This window comes from Nicotiana tabacum, chromosome 4, assembly GCF_000715075.1.
Source record: "Nicotiana tabacum cultivar K326 chromosome 4, ASM71507v2, whole genome shotgun sequence".
NCBI lineage: Eukaryota > Viridiplantae > Streptophyta > Magnoliopsida > Solanales > Solanaceae > Nicotiana > Nicotiana tabacum.
In genome coordinates, this window is record NC_134083.1 from 113,398,555 (window position 1) to 113,418,156 (window position 19,602).

The window sequence follows — 19,602 nt, forward strand, 5'->3', positions numbered from 1 at the left end:
TGTGGCAGTATACAATTTTGTTTTATGAAACTGTTTAATTTTCTTGTAACCAAAAGGTGTGTAAGAGGATAAACTTGTTGAATATTTCTCATTTTATTTAAAGGTGATTTGATTTGTTCATTTCTCTTGTATGTTAGTTATTATAGATGTTTTAACTATTAGCATTGCTCCATTTTTATTTAATTACCATTTTTTAATAGAAAGGATGGATAAAAGTTGTTGAATATTAGGAATAGAGTTGACCAAAGATATAGAGATGGAGTAGACAACTTTCTTAATTGGCTATTCAGTTAACCAACAGTGAACACAATGATTCGATGTCTTTGTAAAGGGTGTATGAATATCATGTTCAAGCTAATGATTGGTGTAAGAGGATACTTATTGAGGAAAGGTTTCTGGAATTCTTATAAAGTGTGGGACTTGCATGGAGAAGTGTTAGTTAGAGTTGAAACTTCTAATGTTGTAGTTAGTGATGATGAAGCATAAGATGATAGCATGAAGAAGATAATATTACTGAAATGATTCACGATGCTTGTGGATATGCGAATGTGGAGAACAATAACAATAATTCAGAGGACAATGAGGAGCCAAATGTACATGCATCAAAGTTCTATAAATTGTTAGAAGATGCTAAGATCGAACTTTATCCCGGTTATAAAAAAGTGTCAAAGTTGTCTTTTGTTGTTAAACTACTTCACTTAAAGTGCCTTAACCATTAGAGCAACAAATTGATGGATGCACTGTTGAGCTTCTTTAAAGAAGTTCTTCCTGAAGGGTTATTTGTGCCAAATTCTTTCTATGAAGCAAAGAAAGTTCTTTGTATTCTAGGCTTGGGGTACACCAAAATAGATGTATGTAGAAATGGTTGTATTTTATATTGGCGTGACTATGCCGATATCCAATCATGTCTTAAGTGTGGTAAGTGTAGATAGAAGTCTGAAGAATACGGAGGCAAGAAAGTAGCTCATAAAATCTTGTAATATTTTTCAATCAAACCAAGGCTTCAAAGATTATACATGACAAGAGAGATAGCTAAAAGATGAGGTGGCACAAAGAGGAAAATATTGGGGATGGTGTCTTGCGACATCCGTCTGACTCAATATCATCGAAATCCTTTGATGTGCTACATCCTACCTTTTCAGCTGAGTTAAAAAATATTCGATTAGATTTGGCGAGTGACGGGTTCCAACCTTATGGGACCATGAGTTCTAATCATAGTATTTGGCCAGTCGTACTTACTACCTATAAGTTGCCACCATGGAATTACATGAAAAATCTGTATTTCATGATGACACTTCTTATTCCAGGCCCCAAATGTCCAGGAAATGATATAGATGTATAGTTACAACCAATGATTAAAGAGTTAAAATAATTATGGGGTGAGGTGGAGACTTATGATGCGCACTCAAAATCAAATTTTCTTATGCGTGTGGCTATCATATGGACGATTAATGACTTTCCTGCATATGGGAATCTTTATGGATGGTCAATCAAAGGCAAGCTTGCATGCCCTTGTTACCATAAAGATACACAATCAACTTCCTTACGTAGTGAATTGTGTTATATGGATTATCGTCGCTTCTTTCCTATGGACCATCCATGGCGTAGAAGTAGGGTGTTATTTGATGGAAAAATTAAAATGGGAGTTGCACCTAACCCTTTAACAGGTGATGAAGCCCTTTAACAGGTGATGAAGCACTTATGTAATTACAAGCTTTGGGCGATGTGACTTTTGGTAAAGGGCAAAAGAGAAAGCGCGATGTTTCTAACAATGCTTACAATTGGAAGAAGAAAAGTATCTTTTTTCAATTGCCTTATTGGAAGAGTCTTAAGTTACGACATAACCTTGATGTGATGCACATCGAAAGAAATGTGTCCGATAATATTGTATCAACTGTTATGAATATGGTTGGAAAGACAAAAGATACATTAAAAATTGATATGACTTGATTGACCTTGGAATCAGACAATGGTTGCATCCAATTGAGAATGGGAACAAGATTTTATTATCGGCAGCATGTTATGCATTGTCCCCGGAAGAGAAGTTCAAGACGTGCAATTTCTTAGCTAATTTGAAGGTTCCTGATACTTTTTCCTTGAACATTTCAAGATGTGTTAACGCACAGGAAAAAAGATTACATGGATTAAAATGTCATGATCATCATATATTATTGCAAGACATTTTCCCATAGCTATACGTGGTTTGCTGCCCAAGGAAGTATGTGATCTAATTATAGCCTTAAATTTTTTTTTCAAGAATATATACTCCAAGTGCTTGACTATTGAAAGTCTTGATATCCTAGAGGCAGAAATTCTGATTATTTTGACCAAACTTCAACTTGTTTTTCCTCCGGCGTTCTTTGATGTCATGGTTCATTTGCCAATTCACTTGGCAAGTGAGGTAAAGCTTGGTGGACCAACTCAATATCGGAACATGTATCCTATAGAGAGGTATTTTGATGTTCAATAATTTTGATGCCATAATTTTAGAATGACACCCATTATAATAATGAGTCATTTTATATAGGTATCTGCTAACACTTAAGTCATATGTTCGCAACAAAAATCATTCAGAAGGTTTAATTTCAGAAGGTTATTTGGCAGAGGAAAGCCTCACATTTTGCTCATGATACTTGAAGAATATCTCAACCAAGTTCAATAAATAAGCTAGGAATGACGATGGATCTGTGTCAAATGGTGAAATGTCTATCTTTAAAAAGAGTGGGCAAACAAAAGGTGCTTCAGATCACGCTATCTCATGATGGGTTCAAACAAGAATGTATGTATGTGCTTCAAAATTGTGAAGAGGTTTCGCAATACATGGAGTAAGTCTCCTGTTAATTCCACGATAATTTCACATTGAGATAATCCGATTAATCTTTACTAACTCAAAATGTAGGGAATATACAAGAGAGATTGTAAGCCAAAGTTCAATGAGAGCTCATAACAATGAGTTTCTTGATTGGTTTCGTGCACGTGTTGGTGCCTAATTAAATGATAATATTAATATTACTTTAATCATCCCATCATATTATTGGTCATAACATTATTGTTCGTCTTTGTAGATATTTGTACTATCTGCACAAGGACATGCAAATGATGAGCTCATAAGCTTAGCCGTTGGTCCTACACCATTGGTACATCGATATTCAATATTTATGGTGAATGGATTTAGATTCCATACAAAAGAGCTTGCGTAGAGAAGAAAAATGCAGAACAATGGAGTTCTTGTGAGAGGAGATGATTCAGACTCTAATAAGGAGTATTATGGTATATTTGAGAACATTTATGAGTTATCTTATGTGGGAAATATAAAAGTTTACCTATTCAAGTGTCATTGGCGGGATGTAGCTCGCTTAGGAAGAGGATATAAGATTGACAAATATGGATTCACAAGTGTAAATACTCGTTGTGCCTTGAATACAAATGAGCCATTTATATTGGCATCTCAGGCTGAACAGGTCTTCTACTTGGATGACATGGTTGATAATGATTGGCTTGTTGTTGTAAAGACAAATCCTCGCGACCTTTTTAAAATGCATGATAATGATGAAAATTGTGTAAAAGTTGAAGATGAATCATTACTGAATGAAGAAGTTTATCAATAAGAGGAAGCTGAATTTAATACTTTGTGTGCCAATGACAGAGAAAATGTTGTTGAGGTGTCTCTACATAGGGATAATATTGAACCATAAAGTATTAACTACGATCATGCAAGTACTCAAGCTCAGAACAATATACACAATGAGAAAGATGATTTCATTAATGACAATCATATCGATATATCTGAGAGTGAAGATAGTGAAGAAGAGTTATTTGATAATGATGATGATGGGGAGGACACTGATACATCCTCTTGAAGACTAAGAAGCAAAAGTGGTAGCAAAAAAATATAAAAGTATAGATGTAAAAACTAAGTGTGGTAGCAAAATTAAAATTATGATTCCAGATGATATTGATAGAGCAGTAGGTTCTGGGGCTAGAGATATTATTAATTATCGTGGTTTGATCATGAGGAGTATTATCTCGTTCCAAGATAGGAATTGGCAAAATATTATTTTGAAACACGGAGAAGCAATGTGGTTAAAGGTCAAGGTAATAAATTACTTTTAATATTATATTGAATTTAGATTACAAGGTTTATTTTTGTGGTCAGGATATCAAATATAATTTTATATTTTTGGTCAGGATAAATTATAAGTTTGCAGCGGGCTGCGAGAACATAGGTTGCAAGCCTTTGTGATCAGCACTATGCAAAGGCTTTTTAGAGCATGAAAAGCTCGACTTAGCATTCACTATTCTAAATATAGTATTAATGAAGAAATTCTATCTCATCGACCTGAAGATTTTGAACTTAAGGACTGAAAATACCTAATACAATATTTTGAAAGTCCGGAGTTTAAGGTAACTTAATACCTGAAGATTCTGCCAACCCAATGGACCCATACCCATCTTGGAATGGTTGTTTATTAATCTGTTGACATACTGCAGTTTGTAAGTGAGAGGAACAAAAAATAGGGAAAAATAATTAACTAAGCATGCTTGTGGTACGGGGTCTTTTGCAGAAGTAGATGAATCTACGGTGAAAATATATTATTCCCCGATTATCACATATGCATCTTTCTTATTTGTATATTTATATATTTGCTTATATATGTTTTCTCTGGAACTATCTTGTAGAGAAATCCAATTTTTGGATAAATAGACACAGCAGATAAAGTCTGGGAGATCCAACATACCCGTAAGGATGATAAAAGAGAACTGATATGGTTGGATCTACAATCTCAACAAATTCATGTAATTCTCTAAATTTGTAGACTTATTATCTTTCTCTAAGTTTCTTTCAATATATTTTATCATGTTATGGTGTAAATGCAGGGTCATCTCCAAGAACTTGTCGCTCAGTAACAATTTGAAGAGATCGAGCATCCCATGAATAGAGATGAGATTTTATCTCCAGTTCTTGGTGAGAGAACGGGATATGTTCGTGGAAACGGTTATGAAAAGAAGCCTCCCAAAAAGAGTCACACGCAGCAGGCAAAAATAGAGTCCAGTGTATCTTCTGCTATGAAAATTGTGTGTCAAGAGATGCAAGCCAACATGGATCGAAAGTTGCAAGAAGAACGTGAACAAATGCCTACTAAGTGCAAAGGAATATGGAACTTGAGTTGCAAAGGAAGTTGAAACATGAGATGTCCAGGAAGTTGGCAGAGGAGCGTGAACTAGTGAATGTAGAAGTAGAGAAGAGGATCCAGCTAGAAGTGGAAAAGAAGATACAAGAACAATTTGCTACTTTCATGACAAGAATGCAACATGTACTTGCTCTGCTCCTTCTTAACAATTCTTCTTCCTTCTCGACATTTCTTCTTCCTTCCTTCTTGAAAATTCTTCTGAGACTGGCTTCCTATCTTCTTTTCAACTTCTCCTCCTTTAACTTTTATTTTCGTGATGAGTCTATACCTTTATTTGAAGCTTAGCCAGGGTGAGTCTATATCATTAGTGTTTGGATCATCCACAAGTTTATTTCTGATAATAGGTTGTTGGGCTAGTTTGTGTTTATCTGAAATCTAGATTTTTCGATTAGGCATATGAAGTGTTTGAAAGAATGCCTGAGAGAAATCTAGGTTGAGATAAATAGTTAAAAATGTTGTCCTGTTTTTGTAATCTAGTTAAAAATGCTTTGAAAAAATCCCTCAGTCCACTTTTTGTCATTGTTTGACTTTTTTCACATTAGGATGCAAACATTTTAACCGCGAGGGTTTGTTCTGGATATATTTTATGCTCTAGATTGTGCAATAACACTATTGATCATAGTTCTGGGTTGGTGGCATTGTGTGGCTATCCATGGAAATTGTATTCTTGGTCTGATTAACAGTATTAATTACAAGTGGTTTACGAAAGATAAAGAAATATAAAGTTCTTCTGTTGGTGTCATGCTACCAGCTTTTTCTTATTTTTTGATCAACATTAGATAAGCTGCACTGCCGCAATGACAAACATGACGGGTGAGGGATGGGATTGAAGCATACTGCTGTATTTTTGTGTCCTTTATTTTGTTCATGACCTTTGTGTCAAAGGTTTCAAGAAGGTACTGCATCAAAAAAGGGTGATTCTGTTGAAATTGCCTGTTGAAAGTAAGTTGCTTGTTTCTTTCTAAAGCCACGACCGTCGAAAAAGCTGCATAATACGAATGTTTATCCTTAAGTTGTGGCTTATACTACATAAAAGTGATTCTGTTGAAATTAAATAGGATAGTTTTGTAATACGAAGGCGCGGCTCGCTATGGTGACTTAAAGCCAAACCTTAATAAAAGGCCTAAACTATATTCAATAAAATTCTTTTATATTTTTATGTGAAATAGTTTAAAAACCTTTCTATCTTTTATATATAAGAAGAATAAAAAAGAATATGCAACTCAAGTTATTCAATACCCTTGTTATTTGGCAGAAATGATATATAGTATGAGGAGAAAAAAAACGAGAAGTTGATTTTATAAAGAACAGGAATTGCATTAACTGAATATTGAAGATAGTAAAAAATACTACAAATTTTCCTTTTCAGTCACTTGTTGGCTTGACTGCCTTCCAACTAAGACGTGAGAACTAAAATAATATTTGATTTATGTGAGGAAAAATGAACAAGCTGGGGTAGTTTTGATTACAAGATATATGTCACTGAATTACTGCATCTACTTGTGATAAAAGTTTAATTATACAAAATTTATTTTGTTATATAGTAATACTAATTTTGAGGCCTTAAATTATTTGGGGCCTAAAGCAAGTGCTTGACTTGCTTTATGCTTGAGCCGGCACTGCGTAATACATTGAAAGATGGGCTTGTGCTCATCTTCAGAAGTTTGCCTGTTTCTTTTTCTTGAGCTATACCATTTATACTTGATAATGAAAGTCTTTTCATTACCAAAAAAAAAAAAGAATCTGTTGTTCTTGTGCGCATAATTGGTGCAGTGTTTACATTCACTCCAACTTCCGATGCTTAATGGTACATATTGTATTGTTTTGTGGAATGAGTATTATTGTATTGGTACATAAAAGTATTTTTTGTATTTTGAAACACTATTTTTTGTTGTGGATGTCATCTGGTAGGTTACAAATATTTGTTGAAGTAGATTCATTGAATGGAAATTTATAAGCACAAGAAAGTTTGTACTTTAATTGTCTATGTATATTTATGGATATAACAAATTTTATTGTGTTCCTTACATTTCTTTAGTTTAGCAGGTACAAGGTACTTAAATAGTGGTGTCGTTCAAGGATGATGCCGATCAAGGAGAAGCTACAAGGCACTTAATATTTTATTTATTTTGGGGTCATATGTATATGCGCACAACGACAATGCACAATGAAGTTTTATGTAATATATATGTAATTGACTTTTTAGTAATGAAAAATATTTATAATATTCGGTTTGAGAAATTCTTTAGGTGTTTGTTAAATATTACTGGAAGCTTTTAATATTGGTAGGCAATTGACTATATTAAATTTTGTGAGAATTAGGTTGCTACTGGAAATATATATAATTTGCTCATTATAGGTGCTGAGAAATACGTTTTAGCTGCGACATAATTTTGTCACAGAAAATCAGTAATTGTCGTGATTTGAAAGTTGTCACAGTTGGTTAAATGTTATGGTGGCGACTTCAATCGCTACAAATAAAAATTTCCCTTCTCATGGTTTAATATTTGTGGCAAAATAAGTCGCTGCTAAAGGTCAATCACAGTGGCGACAAAACTTTGCCACTGATCAAGACATGCTTTTGTGGCGACCTTTGTCGCCGCTAAAGGTAAATATGCAGTGGCGACCACCTAATATTTATTGTTGTGAAATTATTTTTTGTAGCAGATTTTTCCCACCTTTTGTGAAAATTAAGTCGCTTCTAAAATCCTATGTTTAGCGGCGATTTCGTGTATTGCCACAAATAACATTTAGTTACGGTTGCACTTTCAGCAACACCAAGGTCGCCACTGATAACCTCTAGCAGCGACAATTAGGGAATTTGTAGCGACTTTGGTCGCCACAACAAGGCTGATTTCTTGTAGTGCTAGCAGTACCAGGGACTTTAACTCCTGAACCCTTTTTCTTTTTAGGATTGTAACTGTCAAACACTTTTCTCAGTAGGTCCTCGAGGGGTTTCTGCACAGATGGAACATGTTCTTGAACATTCTTCCCCAATCTAACCAACCCCTCAACAGCTTCTCTAGATCCACTTCCCTTTTTTTTCTCTCACACTTTCTTCTTTTTCATCAGATTCCTCACTCCATACTTCTATAGCTCTAATTTTTTCAGTCAAACCAATAGGAGTGGGTGAAGATTCAGCCACTCCTTGTCCCATTACCCTCACATCGCTTTGAGCACCCTCACTCTCCTATTCTTTTCTCTTTTTATTTTTACTTTTCTCAGGCTCAGTGGTCTCTACCCAGTCACAGTTCCTACCAGAACAAATCTATTTTCCAGATTTGCAGCAACCTTAAAGATTACTTCATATGTAATTTTAGGACCAGATGTTACCTGCTTTGTTTCAGATGAAATAGTTTCTTCCCCCTCAGTTGCAGACTGGAAAGAGTCTTCAGATTTTTGGGGTTCATCTGCCTGACTTGCCTTCAGTTGCTCATTGATTTTCTTGATTTATTCTTTTCCAGCGATTACTTTGCGAGCAAGCATCTTGAATCTTCCTTTCTTAGAGATAGGTGTGGTTGAAGGAGTAGGTGTGGATTCTTTGGGTGGTAATGAGGGATTTCAAAAGTGTTAGCCATTGATGGTTAGAGGATGAGAGAAGATGATTATGTGTGTTTGGAAGATGAGAGAAGATTAGAGAGAATTGTTTGGCGGTTGTGAATTAGAAGTGAAGAAATGACTTAGGCCAAATCAATTTAAAGAGAGATACTTTGATTGGGTAACTACAACGTTTTCAGAAGTTCAGGAGTCTAATCAAACTGGGAGTCAGTTTGAAGAGACGTTGAGGACTCTCCCTAGAATCTAGGCACTTATTGCGTTTTTGGGATGCTATTTGGATAAAACTGGTTCATTTCGTAATGGATAAACTCAAGGAGGTTAGAATTAAATGGGACTCTCATTTTGATCATAATCCAAATATAATTAATTCAAAATATGCAGGGTGGAGAGTCTGTACCATGTAATCTTGATGAACCAGGTTCTTCACTGAGAAATCTCTTGTGTAAGTCTGAATTTTTCAAGAAAATAAAGATAATATCATTAGAGATTGATGAGACATTTTAGTACATAGAACAGGAGTTTACTGATAAAAGTATAAGCCTAAGAAAAATCTAATCTAATTATGTACAAGAATTCACAATTTTCCTAACCAAAATTTATGAGTTAGAACTGGTTCCTTTTAGGTGATCTTAATCATCCCTAATTCTAACATGTTCCTTTCAAAGTGATCTCTACTTAGAGCTTTTGTGAAGATGTCAGCTATTTGCTTATCAGTAGCATAGAATTCCACAGTGATCAAACCCTTTTCATAGTTGTCTATCAAAAAGTGATGCCTAACATCTATGTGCTTAGTTCTTTTGTGATGAAATGGGTTCTTGGTCATACTAATTGCACTAGTGTTATCACAAAAGATGGGGATACAACCTACATCGATCCCAAAGTCCATTAATTATTGTTTGATCCATAACAATTGAGCACAACATGACGCATCGGCAATATACTCAGCTTCAGCAGTAGATAAAGTCACAAAATGTTACTTTTTGGTGGCCCGAGACACAAGGCATGAGCCAAGAAAGTATGCCATACCTGAGATGCTCTTTCTATCCACAAGAAAACCTGTATAATTAGCATGAGAATAACCCACTAAGTTGAAATTACTACCTTTTGGATACCATAGACAAAGGTCAGTGGTGCCTTTTAGGTATCTCAAGATCCTCTTGACAGCAATCAAGTGAGACTTCTTTGGATTTGCCTGAAATTTAGCACAAAGGCCTACACTGAAAATTATGTTAGGTCTGCTAGCAGTGAGATATAACAAAGAGCTAATCATTCCCCTATACAACTTCTGATCAACAGATGAACCAGGTTCATCCACATCGAATTTTTTGGTTGTTGCTATAGGAGTGTCAATTTCTTTGGAATGTTCCATTTTAAACCTTTTGAGCAACTCTTTCACATACTTCTGCTGATGGATCATAGTTCCATTTGAATTTTGTTTAATTTTTAAGCCTAAAAAGAAATTAAGCTCACCCATCACACCCATTTCAAATTCACTCCCCATTAGTTTAACAAATTCTTTACTTAACTTATCAGTAGTTGCTCCAAAGATTATATCATCTATATATATCAGAACTGCCGAGAGATCTTTACCTTTTTCTTTCAAGAATAATGTATTTTCAATTTTACTTCTCTTGTAGTCATGCTCAAGCAAGAATTTTGATAATCTTTCGTACCATGCTCTTGGAGCTTGCTTGAGCACATAAAGTACCTTGTCAAGCTTATACACATGATCAGGACATTCCTTGCTTTCAAAGCCCAGAGGTTGCTTGACAAACACTTCTTCCTTTAGATAGCCATTAAGGAAGGCACTCTTGACATCCATCTGATGGAGAGTGAATTTCATTAAAGCAGCAAAGGCTATAAGGAGTCTAATTACCTCCAATCTTGCAACTGGAGCAAAGGTCTCATCATAGTCTATCCCCTCCTCTTGATTATATGCTTGAACCACCAATCTTGCCTTGTTCCTTGTAACTGTTCCATCTTTGTCAAGTTTGTTTCTAAAGACCCATTTTGTGCCAATTACTAATATGTCATCGGGTCTTGGTACTATATGCCAAACTTGACTTCTCTTAAATTGGTTGAGTTTATCTTACATTACATTCACCCAGTCTGCATCCTGCAAAGTGTCAGCAACATTTTTAGGTTCAATAAGAGATAAAAAAGTATCAAAAGCACAAAGATTCTTCAAAGAAGATCTGGTTTTGATTCCAGAGGTTGGCTCAATAATTGTGTTCTCAATGGGATAAGAAATTTGATACTTGTAAGGTTTCACAACCAGCCGGTTTCCCTTAGATGTCCCTTTAATATTTTGTTGCTAAGAAACATGTTCATGGGCAGGTTCCCTTGAGGTTTGAGGATCAATTCCTCTTTGTTATTTTCCCTCTGTCAAGTAGCCCTGGGTGAAAGACCTGTTCCATCACCTGTTCTTTCCTTTGGCGCACCTTCAGTCTGGGCTGTGGTTTCATTTGAGTTTCTTACCAGCCCAATTGCTTCATCATCATGTTCCTGCATCTCAGAAAGAATGTTAGTTTCATCAAAAACCATATGTACACTTTCTTCTACACACATAGTTCTTTTGTTATAAATCTTATAAGCTTTACTATATGAAGAATATCCCAAGAATACTCTCTCATCACTTTTGGGATCAAACTTACCTAGGGAGTCTTTACCATTATTTTGCACAAAGCACTTGCATCCAAATACCCTAAGATGGGATATATTTGGCTTTCTCCCTTTAAGTAACTCATAGGGAGTCTTCTCAACAAGAGGTCTAGTCATGCACCTATTTATGATGTAGCATGCAATGTTCACAGCTTCTGCCCATAAACTTTGGGACAGTTTACTAGAAAGAAGCATAGTCCTAGCCATTTCCTCCAATGTCCTATTCTTTCTTTCAACCACTCCATTTTATTGTGGAGTTCTATGAGCAGAAAAATTATGATCTATGCCATGCTCATCACAAAATTTAGCAAATTTAGCATTATCAAATTCAGTACCATGATCAGACCTAATTGATGCAAATTGATTACCTAGTTGTTTCTGAGTTTTTCTAACAAAAGAAGTGAACATGTCAAATGCTTCATCTTTAGATGTTAGAAACAGTGTCCAAGTAAACCTATAGTAATCATCAACAAGCACCATAACATATCTCTTACCACCTCTACTCAATGTTCTCATTAGTCCACAAAGATCCATATGGACCAGTTTCATCATCCCGGTGGTGCTTACCATTTTCTTGCTTTTGAAAGAGGATCTTACCTGCTTCCCCCTTGCACAAGCCTCACAAACTTTATCTTCCTTGAACTTAATGTTAGGCAGTCCTATCACCAAGTACTTGGAGACTAGTTTGTTGAGTTAACTTAGACCGGCATGTCCAAGCCTATTGTGCCAAAGGAGGGGATCATTATCCAACACACTTAAGTAAGTGAGTTCATTATCTGAAAGTGTGGATAAATCCATAATATATATGTTGTTTACTCTTTTTCCCTGCAAAACTATCTTGTCAGTGATAAAATTAATTACAAAGCATTTTGTAGAGGTGAATGCTATCATGTTACCTCTATCACACAATTATGATACACTTATTAGACTGTACTTCAGTCCATCTATCAAGTAGACGTTCTCAATGGAGTGAGAATCAGTCTTACCTACTTTTTCAACCCCAATAATCTCACATTTCTTCCCATTTCCAAAGGAGACATTACCTCCTTTAAGGTCCTCAAGTGAAAGGAACTGGTTCTTGGGAAAGATTCTTACCTGCTCATCCCTTTTGTACAACTCATTTTCATTTTTCCTACATTTTCTTCTAAAGTGAGTTGTGTTCTATCTAGCTCATGCTTGACCTTGCTTAGATCCTCCTTTAGGATTCTTACCTGCTCATCCCTTTTGTACAACTCATTTTTATTTTTCCTACATTTTCTTCTAAAGTGAGTTATGTGTGATCAGCTGTCTTTTTACCTGTTCCTAATTTCAGTTTTAGATTTACAGATCTAAGCTCTAGGACAGTTGAGTGTAGTACATGAATCTAGTTCTTCAACACAGTATTTTCACTTACAGTTTCACTAACCCTAAGTTTCAGATTTTTGCACTTAGCCTTCAAAATCACACATTCTTTAGAAAACTGTTCATTTTCGTTGTTTATATCCTCAGATTCATCAATTAGTTCTAGTAGTAACAGAGATAACCTTTCTTTAGACAATAATTTAATCTTGTCTTTGAGATGAGTTACACTTACCTCAGTTTCTTCATCAGATTCTCCAATGGCCATAAATGCTTGTTCATCCTCATCATCATCATCTGAGCTTTCATCTGATCTTTCTCCCCAAGAAGCGACCATAGCCTTGGTTGATCCTTTGTTGTTGCTTTTCTTGGGTTGAACCTGTTCCTTCTTTATGTTTCTTCATTCAGCTTTTTTCTTCTTCCATTCAATTTTCCATAAAGGGCAGTTCTTGATGTGGTGATCAGTCTTTCTACACTTGTAGCAATCATCATTGGTTTGCTTCTCAGGCGCTTTTTGACTTGCTATAGCTTCCACTTCTTGAAGAACCTTTTCCTATCCTCAGGTACTTCTTGAAGTCCTTGGTGATCATAGTCATTTCATCATCTTCTAAATCAGAACCTTCAAATATTCTGAGTGCCAAGCTCTTTTCCTTCTTAGGTACATCCATTTTCATGATTTGTCTCCTAAGTTCATAGACAGTGAGATTTCGAATTAATTCATCCAGTGGGAGAGTGGCAATATTCTTTGATTCCTGAATGGCAGTGATTTTGCTCTCCTAAGTGATAGGCAAAACCCTAGTCAGTATCTTCTCGAATCTTTTTTCTTTCAGGAATAATTCTTCCAAGAGACTTTAGCTTATTTGTCAATGTAGTGAACCTTATGTACATCTCTTGAATGGTTTCTCCTTCCTTCATAACAAAGTTCTCATATTGAGAATACAATAGAGTTCCTCTGGATCTCTTCACCTGAGGTGTTCCTTCATGAACCACTTGCAATGTGTCCCAAATTTGTTTAGCAATGGTACAGCTTTGGATTCTACTGTACTCATCTGGACCAAGTCCACAAATAAACCATTTCTTGGCTTTAACATTCTTCACTCATTTCTTCAAGTCCTCAACAGTGCAATCCGCTCTTGCCTTTGGCACATCTACTCCTTCAGTATTTTTTTTCAAGGTAGCTAGTGGACCATCGGTGACAATGTCTCATAGCTCATAGTCCTCTCCTATAATGTGATCTCTCATCCTGTTTTTCCACCATGAGTAGTACCGGCCATTAAAGAGTGGTGACCTAGCAGTGGATTGCCCTTCCCAGTTTTCAGGTGGTGCACTCATGTTGATCTTCTCCTAAGGTATAAGCCTCTTCAATGAGAACCCGCACAAGTCTATGAGCCTCAACTAGGAATGTAAAATAAAGTACAACACCTGTCTAGAATATAAATTTAGACAGGAGAAATATAAATACTCTGAAGGAGACTCTACTAGCTGTGGATCGTAGTATAGAATGCAGCTCACCTAAGTCCCTGCAATAACCGCGCCTCTGCGCCCACAAGGCCACTAGACATATATGTACCTGTACAAAAATGTACAGCAAGTGTAGTATGGATACGTAAATCAACGCGTACCCAGTAAGTATCCCTCCTAACCTCGAAGAAGTAGTGACGAGAGGTCGACTTCGATACTTACTATGGGCTATAAATAAAATATCAATGATATAATTAAGCATGGATTACGTAGAACGACTGTAAGCTCAATTATCATGAAATAAGTAAACAATTCTTTTGTTCATAAAAAATTTTCAAATTTATTTTCGTCATTTAACATTTTTGTATCTCGGGCCAATGAAAGCAGTATCAATTATTATCAATTCCAAAAATATATCATGCACAAATCATGCTGAGGTCATACGGCCCGCTACAACATAAATATTTAAACTATGCACTGCCGAGGGTCGAACGACGCGAATCATAGATGCATCTATTTAACCTGCCGAGGCGTTCGGCCCGCTCCACAAAAGAGAAAATACAATTTAAAATAACCAAATTCAAGATTTATTAAGGCAACTATTCATGAAATACAAATTCTCATTTACGGTCAAGAAGAATGGAGTTTAACCTTTTAAAGTCCTTTTACCAAGTTTCGATATGATTTAAGCAATTTAGATTAACAAGTAGGATGCAAGCATCTCAAGTACGACATGATATGGGTCCTAGACTATCCAGACATAAGCATATTAGTAGCTACGCACGGACTCTCGTCACCTCGTGCGTACGTAGCCTCCACAAATAGGAACACATAATGATTTGTTCACCCATGGGGTTAATTCCCTCTTACAAGGTTAGAAATGAGACTTACTTCACTCCGACGTTCCAAACCCTAACACCTCAAACCGGTGACCGTCGATCCAAGACTAGTCAAATAAGATGCAACTCAATCAAAATATACTCTAATACTTATAATTAATCAATTTATAAAAAATTTTAACTCCGCTCGAAAAATCAAAAAAGCAACCATATGGCCCACGTGCCCGGATTCCCAAAATATTCGAAGATAACTATTACCCATGACCTTACGAACTCAAATATATAATTTATTTCCAATTCCATGCCCAAATATGTGGTCAAAATTCAAAAATACACATTTCTAGGTTTTTCTTCAAAATCTCAAATTTTTACAAATTTTCCTGCTTGAATCCATGAATAAACCTTGTATTTAACTTCACAATACGCGAAAATCACTTACCTTGACATAGATGATGAAAATCCCTCCTTGAAGCTCTCCAAAATCGCCCTGACCAAGTAAAAAATGGGGGGAAAATGAGTCAAGTCCCGTTCTTAAATCTATCTGCCCAGCCCGACCTTCGCACCTGCGGTTAAATTGCCGCTTCTGCGGCTTCGCACCTACGGAAATTCCATCGCAGGTGCGGCTCCAGCTCAGCACAACAATACCCGCATCTGCGCCCCATGTAGCGCATATGCGCGTCCGCTTCTGCGGCTCTTCATGCGCAGGTGCGGTCCCGCTTCTGTGGAACTTGCCCGCAACTGCTATCCCAACCTTCCCCAGCCAGAACCGCTTATGCGACCCTTTTGACCGCTTCTGCGGTCAAAACCTCGCAGGTGTGGTTACACCAGATACCGGCTGCCTTAGCATTTCTTCCAAGTACAAACTCGATCCGTTAACCATCCGAAATCTACCCGAGGCCCTCGGGACCTCAACCAAATATACCAACACATCCCAAAATACATTACGAACTTAGTGAAGCCTTTAAATCACGTCAAACAATGCTAAAAACACGAATCACCCTCTAATTCAAACTCAATGAACTTTAAAACTTCAAACTTCTACAACCGATGCCGAAACCTATCAAATCACTTCCGATTGACCTCAAATTTTGCACACAAGTCACATTCGACATTAAGACCTATTCCAACTTCCGAAAATCAGAATTCGACCCCGATATCAAAAAGTTTACTCCCGGTCAAACCTTCTTAAAATTATCCAAATTTTCAGCTTTCGCCCAAATGACCCCAAAATGACCTACGGACCACCAAATCCACTTCCGGACACTCTCCTAAGACCGGAATCATCATACGGAGCTATTCCCTGACTCGGAATACCAAACGGACGTCGATAACATTGAAATGCACTTCAACTCAAATTTATAAAATTCTTCCAAAACGCCAACCTTCCACAATAGGCGTCGAAACGCTCCCGGGTCATCAAAAACCCTATCCGGACATACGCCTAAGTCCAAAATCATCATACGAACCTGTTGGAATCTTCAAATCCCTATTCCGAGGCCGTCTACTCAAAAATCACACTCTAGTCAATTCCTCCAACATAAGGCTTCCGAAATTAGAATTTTCTTTCCAAATCAACTCCGAACTTCTCGAAATTAAATTCTAACCACACGTACAAGTCATAATACTTGAAGTGAAGCTGCTCAGGGTTTCAAATCGTTGAATGACGCGCTAGAGCTTAAAATAACTGGTCGGGTCGTTACAGTTTATTGCCACTGTAACCAGTCAAATAAAGGGAGGATCACAACTTTGCGTATTGATATAATATTTCTACGTCATATTTAACCTTCAATTCAAATAAAATTTCCGTCGACACCTATATTCATGATCTCTAAAAATATGAGAGGAAAACATTCATATTTTAGACCTACCATATTTAGACATGGAAAAATTTAAGTGTATCCTATAAGCATGGTTACTCACATTGAAGTAAAAAACTTAAACGTCATGGTATAAGGGGGACGAGATGAATTTCACCAAACAAATAAACATTTCATATACCAAATACATTTTTTTGAGTATGAGAGCGTGATATCTGGAACAACAGGGGATCAAACTAAAATTTGTCATAAAAAGAATATAAAGACAGATTCTACAGAACAATAAAAGTCTCATTCACATATCTAGAAACATTTGAGTACATAATACTCTAACTAATCTAAATATATACGTAGCAGATGATTAAGAAACTATTGGCATTCCACATGTCTTAAGAACATGGTTTCTAACACTAAAATACTTGTTGATAATGATAAACTAATATAGGTTCAAACTCTACATTCCAACTACAACTAAAAGAAAAACAATAAGATTAAAGAAAAAATAGCCTGACCTTGTGTGGTGCAGTGAACAAGGGCTTAAAGGTCGCTTCATATCTACTCTTTGGGATTTCGAATTGAAGCTTCAGAGAAAGATAGAGTACAAAATTAAAAATATAAATACGATTTTTTTCGAGATTCCAGAAAATCCTTTTGGCCGGAGGCTTTAGGAATATTTATAGGAGAAATCAATTAGGGCTACTTGGGATTTGAAATTCAAAATCAAAGGTACAGGGGAGTCACGGGTTGCTTTTAGGATCCAAAAGAGCCGTTTGAGAGGATATCTCCCTCGCTGACAAGGATTTAGTTACAATTTCTATACATTCCACCTTAAAATACTCTCAAACCATTATTAGTGTCTACAATCAAGGAATTTAGTTACACCATTTTCTTTTTATCTCTCCTCTCTCCCCTCTTCTCTCCATATCGAACTTATATTTAGGGATTTCTGTTTGATAATTGTTTCATGATACATTCGTCAAAGCCATGAGATACTGCTGAAGTTGTCATCTTTCTTTTTTTGTGTCTTTTTTTTTTTTCAGAGAGCAAAAATTTAAATTGCAATTAATTCAAGCAATAAGTCTCATTTTAAATATCAACACCCCGTCTAGTATTTTTGTACAACCAATTGATGCACACTCGTCTAGTATTTTTGTACTCATTCCATCTCATGGAATACTCCATAAATCATAGAGTGATATAAATTATTAAACAAGTTTTTTAAATTAAGAAAAGCTATTGGTACAAAAAATTTCATACAACTAATTGTATATTATATAACTTATTTATAACTTATCCATAACTTTCATACATTATTTTTACCCAGTTAAATACAACTACAATACCATACAACTTAAATATAAATTTTATACAATATGCCTTTTGTATATTTTGTATCTGATTTATACATGGTAAAAATAAATTTCATACAACTAATTATATATTATACAACTTATCTACAACTTATCTACAACTTTCATACATTATTTCTATCTAGTTAAATACAACTACAATATCATACAACTTAAATATAAATTTTATACAATATATCTTTTGTATATTTTATATCTGATTTGTATATATTTTGTATGTGGTGTGTGCTTCTTCCTCTCTAAAATTCCAATTAAAACTTACTCTCTAAATAAAATTTTGATACATATCAACAACTGTATGTAAGTTATCAATACTATCTTTTTACATCAAAATTCAATTTTATTCGTAATGAGACGATACCTTTTAACTTTCATACGATAATTTAAATACAAATTTTATACAACGATTCATACATTATACAACTATTTTTCAACTTTCATACAATATTCAAATAAAAAAAAATATAACTATAACAGAATACAATTTACATACAATTATACTATAACTTTACTACAATTTCGTAAGTATATTGTATGTCATGTCTTCTTCTTCTTCTTCTTCTTCTTCTTCTTCTTCTTCTTCTTCTTCTTCTCTTCACCAAACACCCTCAAAATTGAGATATAAACTCCAAACAATATTTTCAATTATTTGTAACACTCAATCCAAAAAAATAATGATTTTTGAAAACCCAAATTCGAATTCAAAGCTTCAAAGCTTTTTAATGGATGTCAATGGTAGAAAGTCAAACACCTTCAAAATTTATTGACTGGCAATTTCAATTTGAACACCAATTGTGCAACATGAAAGGAAATTGCTAAGTTAAAACTCTATATTAAAACGATTGAAATCCATTGATAAATTCCATTAAAAATATATACAACATGAAAGAATAAGAAATAGAGGACATCAGAGGAAGAAAAATTGGGAAAAGAACAGAGAATGAGAGATTGAGAGACGGAGAGAGAGAGAGAGAGAGAGAGAGAGAGAGAGAGAGAGAGAGAGAGAGAGAGAGCGCAGGAGAGAGAGAAAAGAAGGATGGAAAATAATTGATTCCTTATTCAATTCCTAATATAAAGGGATACTCATTTAATTTCTAAAGTGTATATAATTGGTAAATTGTATATGCCTATGCAATTAAATTGAAACTTGAGTAGGGAGGGTAATAAAATTTTAAATAGTGTATAGGAAGGTAAAAATCCCTAATTTTGGTAATGCTCTAGTGGATTAGTTGGGCTAGGGGATTAGACTATTATGACTGATTTGGGATTATGAGTTGGATTGAATTTTATGGCTTTTTCCTTCTTCAAATTAATTTCTTTTGGGCTCCCTTTTCTTTAATAATTTGGACTCAATAAAATACCTTGA